Below are 6,901 nucleotides of genomic sequence, written 5' to 3' on the forward strand. Positions count from 1 at the left end.
TTGGGTCTAGTGGGACTTATGGCCCTGAGTCTATGTGGACTCCATGTGGCAATGTGATGTTGATGTGCTACCATGTGATTGGCAAAACTTTGAATGAGCATATATTACAATTTTAGAATGTATATTTTCACTATCCATAATATGATGTTGAGAGCGTCTAGAACATTGTGTTATTTCATTATTGTGTTTGACATTTTGGGTGAACACTCCACCCATCTTCAAGGATAGGAAGCTTAGATAAATGATATAAAGAGTACTAGATCAAGCATAAATAGAGATTGATTATGACCATTAGGGAGGAAATGATGAAGTATATGTTGATGATTTTATATTATTAATTAATTTAACTATAATTAATAGTTATTAAATTATATTTTTGGGGAAGGAAATGGTTAAGGTTAAATAAAAACTAGAATGAATAAATTATAATAATTGAAGGAATTATAAAAATAGGGATAAAAATAATGAATGATGGTCAAAATGATCTTAATATTGAGGGATAATAATAATAATATTAAATTATTAATTCTTTGAATAGAAGTTAATTTGTATTATTGACTTAGAATAAATTAGAATTAAAATATTAAATTTAAGATATACAATATTTTTAATTTAAAATAAATTGGTATTACAATATTATAATAAAGCATTAAAGATCAATTAAAGGGGGGAGAAATATAGAATAAAAGAATAATTAAAATAAAAAGGGAATGAGAATGTTATTAAATTAACGGTTTTAGAGAGAGAATGATAGTTAATATTAGAAAGGTAAAGCGGGAAGTAAAGAGAGGATTAGATTAAGATTTGATTAAATTAGGATTAAAATCTAATATAGTAAAGAGAAAACATTATTAATAGAATACTTTATAATCACATTATTAGATTAAAGAATAAAATTGATTAGAATTATAAAAGAAAGTAAAATTAAAGGTTTATTGAGAGAAAGAATAAAGAGACGGGGTAAAAAAGGAGAAAAAATGAGGGGGAGGGGGAAATGAGGTGACAAGTAAAGATTCCTCCCTTTTCGCTAGTTTTTCCACTTAAAACCTAAGTTATAGAAGCGGTTCGTTGATGATAAATTCATTATTGGTCTCATGGTATGCCAGAAATCCAAGACTTTCTCGCCCATATTAACCACATCTCACCCCAAATCCAGTTCACTATTGAACTTACAACTAACCAATCCCTTCCCTTTCTTGATATTCTTGTCTCTCACTTTCTTGATGGATCTCTTACTGTTATGTGGAATTTTGCACCTACAGATAAACACAATTTCCATATGTGGGTAGCTACACCTAGAACAACAGATTTAAAGCGCTTAACCTTTTTTCTATAGAAGATAAATAAGACAAGGGACCTACTTGTTATCTTTCTCTTTCCCTTTGTCTCCTTTGTTTGGCTCTCATTACTCCTTCTCGAACTTAATCCTCTCGACAAGTACCTGCAATCATAAACAAAGGACAAAAACCAATCAAAGCAAGAGATCTAACTACTATAAGAAAATGGAATCGAAAGCATTTACACATATAGTCATCATACATAAAGACAAGAATATGGGAAAAGGTGTAAAAAGCTTTATTAAGTAGAAGGAAGAATTACAACCAAGAAATCTGATCCATTGTCACTCTTCCAGCTTGGGTTCCAACCAACATCACATCAAAAGCACAACACTCTTGCAGCATAAAAATACTTGCTTACAATCTCAAACCTCACACCAATAGTATCTCCTTACAAATTCTCAAATTCCAGCCCCTAATCACTTAGATGAGTGCTCAATTTATAAGAAAATGGACGAGGTTTGGTCATAAATGAGGGTATTGAATGGCCTTCCAAACTTAGAGTTAGTTTCCATGGAGGAAGGGATGAGAGGGTAGGAGGTTACTCAACTCATTCCCTATCCAATTTCAAGATCATAAGAGATGATAAGTGTGGGAATCTTATAGATGGCTCCAGAAGATAATAATATTCCCATAACCCTATGATGATTTCGCTCAATGTCGCCTAGCGTAGGTCAAACTGGGACTAAGTACTCTAGAAAGCACCCTAACATGGGCCTACCTACACTGAAGCACACTTACCCCTGACCAAGGTTGCGCTGGTCCCTCAAGGAGGCATTTTTGGAGGGCTTCAAGCTAAGAAACTCTCAGGGAAGGAGGCATTCAAAGTGATGACTTGTCTAGGGCATGTAGCAACTAAATTAGTTTTTCATGAGCCCTAATAGTACTGATCTAAATGATGGGAGTGATGTGCCCAAATGGATCTGTAACAACTGCCCCCTAAAGCATGAAGTTGAAAATGTTAATGTTGAGTGATATGATTTATGATGTGATGAGGAAGTTTTGAAGTGGATGGTGACCTGCATCGATTACAATACATAATATCATGATATTTTGATTTTTTCTCATGAATTGTTGAGGGAAGGCATACCCATGCTCAGCATATAAACTTTCATTACAAGTACATAGATAGTCGTCTACAGATATAGACCCATGATCGGATGACCATCAATGTAAAGCCATTGTACGGATGATTTGGTACTTTCCTGAAATCGCAGCCCGGATGGATGAAACTAGATCTGGGGTCTTCTATCTCATTCAATCGTTCGCTCAAGTATGAGTCTAACCATGTGAATATGTGATCTAAAGTCGAACATGGGAAGACACTGTTTGATTACCAGCCAATGATGTAAGTCGTTAACAGATGCAAGAGAAATCACTGATAATGATAATGATTTTCAAGGTACTATAGTACATTCTGCATGGTGTGAATAGATGTTTTAATGTCAAACACCATACAAAGTCTTTTGGTTGAAGGCCAGTGATGTGAACCTATCGCTGGAAGTGAGAAATCTACCAATGATGTATGCAAGCCTTAAGGTACTGGAAGGGTGTTTCTAAGTCAACTTCTTGGATAATGTGCTGATGTCAACAAGAAGTGACTTGTCGCAGGAGGGCCTTGATGTATCCCACATCAACAACACGAAACGAGTGTAATGATTTTTGGAGATGGAATGTGACTGACGACACAAGGTTCGGGAATGGCCGTCATGAAAATGAAGGTTTATGAGTATTGCAAAGGATGAATTTTAATTGTGACTTCTCTTGAACATGTCGGCGACACTGAATGAATTGGAAACATTGACCCAAAACCAAAGTAATGGATGGTATGATAGACCAAGTTATGATGACCATCAAGCAGATAACCCAACCCATGTGGTCATTGTGTAGAAGTGAAAGTGTCATGTTCAAGAGCGACCTGCTGCCATAAAGTGGTTTACCTCTTTTCCCATTTTCCCAACTCATTGCTAACCAGTACCTCTTTATTTTTTATCAAGCTTGAGGAGGATAACATATGCTTGTTGTATAATTCCACCCTTCGGGTGAATCCATCTCTATGTGATGTTTTAACAAGTCTAGTGAAGATGAAAATCAGTCTTGTCGAGATGGACAAGTTTGTTCCTATTTGATATTTTAACGAGTTTAACGATAATGATAACTCAGTCCTTTTCATGTTTAGAGAATTTGAAAAGGGACAAAAAGAAAACTCCACAAGTTCTTTTTCGTAAGTTTGTCTCTCAAGTCCGAAAAATCGTAAAACAATACAAGAGAGAACCTATTGACCATTTTCTATCAACGTATTCCTTTTTCGTAAATAATCTATCTCAGTCTAGAAAAGGTTTAAACTTATATTGAGTAGTTGTTGTTTCCAATCCATCAACGAGCTGAAAAGGACAAGCGCTCGGCAATCTTTTCATATTTCGAGAGTCTAAAAAGAGCTTAAAGAGGACTCCACTTTGAGGAACAAGTGGTGTCTAGGATAGTGACTGGTTTTGGTGATGTTGGAACTTCTCAAAACATGTTGATTTATGTGAAGAGGCTGGCTAATAAGACCAATCATTGCAACTGTTCCTCCAAAAGGGTAAAACAACCAAGTGAAAGCGTATGATTGACCAAGTAGATAGTGACGATGGAAGGAGAATAACCAAGACTCATTTGACGGAAGAGACTGATAGAATGGCAATCAGTGGGGCTAAAATGGAGATGGGTTCATTTTTACACAAGCTTGAACCATAGGGAACTATGCTTGGATTCAGTTTCATGTTTACACAAGCTTGAAACGAAAAACTATGCTTGGATTCAGTTTCATTTTTACACAAGCTTGAAATGAAAATTATGCTTGGATTCAGTTTCATTTTTACACAAGCTTGAAAAGAAAAACTATGCTTGGAGTCAGTTTCAATTTTACACAAGCTTGAAACGAAAAACTATGCTTGAATTCAATTTCATTTTTACACAAGCTTGAAATGAAAAACTATGCTTGAGATTGGTTTACATGCCCTCAGCATGATGACTCGATTCTAGGTGCATGCCCCCCAAGCTTCATTGCATTCACATAAGTAGACTACTCGTGGCTATGAGGTGGATGGAATGAAGGTTCATATATGAGATCAAGTGAAAGACTTGACTGGGATTTTACGAGATCTAATCAAAGACTCAAATTGGAACTTTTCTCCAAGGGACCGTGTTTCATTTTTTAATGAGCTTGACATAAGACAAGGAACTCTGCTCAGATTCCTTGTTTCATTTTTAACGAGATTGACACAAGACAAGGAACTATGCTCTGGGACCTATTTCATTTTTTAATGAGGTTGACATAGTAAAAGAACTATCCTTGTATTCCTTGTTTCATTTTTTAACGAGCTTGACACAAGACAAGGAACTATTCTCATACCCTTTGTTTCATTTTTTAACAAGGTTGACACAAGACAAGGAACTATCCTCATGCCCTTTTTTTCATTTTTTAATGAGGTTGACACAAGACCAAGAACTATCCTCATGCCCTTTGTTTCATTTTTTAACGAGGTTGACACAAGACCAGGAACTATCCTCATGCCCTTTGTTTCAATTTTTAACGAGGTTGACACATGACCAGGAACTATCCTCATGCCCTTTGTTTCATTTTTTAACAAGGTTGACATAAGACCAGGAACTATCCTCATTCCCTTTGTTTCATTTTTTAACGAGGTTGACACAAGACCAACAACTATCCTCATACCCTTTGTTTCATTTTTTAACGAGGTTGACACAGGACCAGGAACTATCCTCATATTCCTTTTTGATCACGACCCATAAGAGGTCATGACTTCCAAGAGGTTCTCATCAGATGGGAGAACAATGCTTTGGAAGGAGAGATCTAGTTCCAATGCCCCCAGTACATAATGTACAACATCACAGAATTGATCGTTCATTGATGTAGGCATGGAACGGGTTTCCACATAATTGACCCATGGTGGGGAATATACCATTGGGACAAAAGGACCATTTAGGGAATATGGTCGATTGGAAGCCATATTTGGACCAAGAAATGAAATTTGGTCAATGGTGACAATTTTTCCTTCATGAGGGAAACACATCACTCGAAAGAGTGTTGAAACAATAGCTCCCATGTCATAAACATAGACGCGCCCAAGAAGTAAATTGTAATCTAAAGGGGTTGGAACTACCATCACATTGAGATAAACAATTTTCCTTCCAAAGTAATAGGTAACTAAGGAAGGATCCCTAGTGGTTGATTGGTTCCTCTATTAAATGCCAACATATTTTGGGTAACAGGCACAAGTGGCGGCGAACCGAGCACCTGCCAAGAAGTGGAGGAAAGGATACTCACAGATGCACCTTCATCTATAATAGTGCCATATACAATCATATTATAAACCTGTACCATGATCTGGAAAGGGACATAAGAAGGAAGACGGCACCCTCCCAATCGATTCCAATCAAAGGAAGTGACCAGACTACTTGGATGGGGTACCGTAAGAACAGGAGAATTACCCCCTTGAGTTATGAGAACGGGAGGATTTTCCTCATGTCTTGATGGAACAAGAGGGTTGCCTCCAAGCTCATTGGAATCTGAAGAAATGAAAAGAACCTGAGTGGTATCATATTCACTCTCTTCAGGAAAGGTATGATTAACTGAAGGTGAAATCGGGCCAGTTGTTTCCTTGACCTGTGATTGGTCAGGTATAGACTCATGGGATTCACATTCAGAGAGAGTAGGTTTGACCAATGGTTGATTTGGGTCAGTCACTTTATCAGTTAGTGAAGGATTAAGGGAGAGTCTCCTGTAACCAGATGTAAGTCACTGCAGAGAAGCGGGACGGTTATCCAACACTTTTTTGGTTTCATCCAGATAGGTACAAAGGTGAATGGGGTGATTCCCTTCACATAACCTACAAGGAAACTTAACTTTACCCTTCTTTCCATGAACTTTACTACCACTAGTTGATGGTGTGTCACTAGCATGATCTCCATAAGTTGATGACACAGGACGATGTGAATTAGAAGACCATTCTTCTAAGATCTGAGGAATATCAGGACAAATTCGAAGAAGATGGTCTCTCGTACAAAGTTTGCATGGATATCGAACTTTGTGAGGCTTATCAGATGGTTTCTCATCAGAATCTACATTCAAAGCAATGGTTGCTTGGTTTCCCCACTCCTTGATTTTCTTCTTCTTCTTCTTCCCTTTCTTCTTCTTCTTAGCCACTTGGTTACTAGTGTTAATACTTTCACAAATCGAAGAGGAAGAAGGGGAGGAAGAAAAAACCGTGGAAGAAGGCAAAGGGTCAACTATAGGATCAACTAGAGGTTATCTTTTCCAGTTGGAGGAGTACTTGATTGCGGAGAAATCACGACATTTGAACCAAGGAGGTTGAAAAAAACCATACTAGAAAGCCAATGGTAAATCTCGTAAGGGACAATGTAGCCATATAAGGAGCACCAATATTTCTGAAAGGAGGAAAAGGACTAGGATTCTCATCAAAAGGAATTCCTTGATCGATGGACTCCAAAGTTCTTGCCATATGTCTCAACCTAAGATCAACTAAGGAGTGACATGAAGG

Source organism: Pinus tabuliformis, chromosome 5_2 (genome assembly GCF_031772625.1).
Source record: "Pinus tabuliformis cultivar Carrire ecotype Pingquan chromosome 5_2, CPIR1, whole genome shotgun sequence".
Lineage (NCBI taxonomy): Eukaryota > Viridiplantae > Streptophyta > Pinopsida > Pinales > Pinaceae > Pinus > Pinus tabuliformis.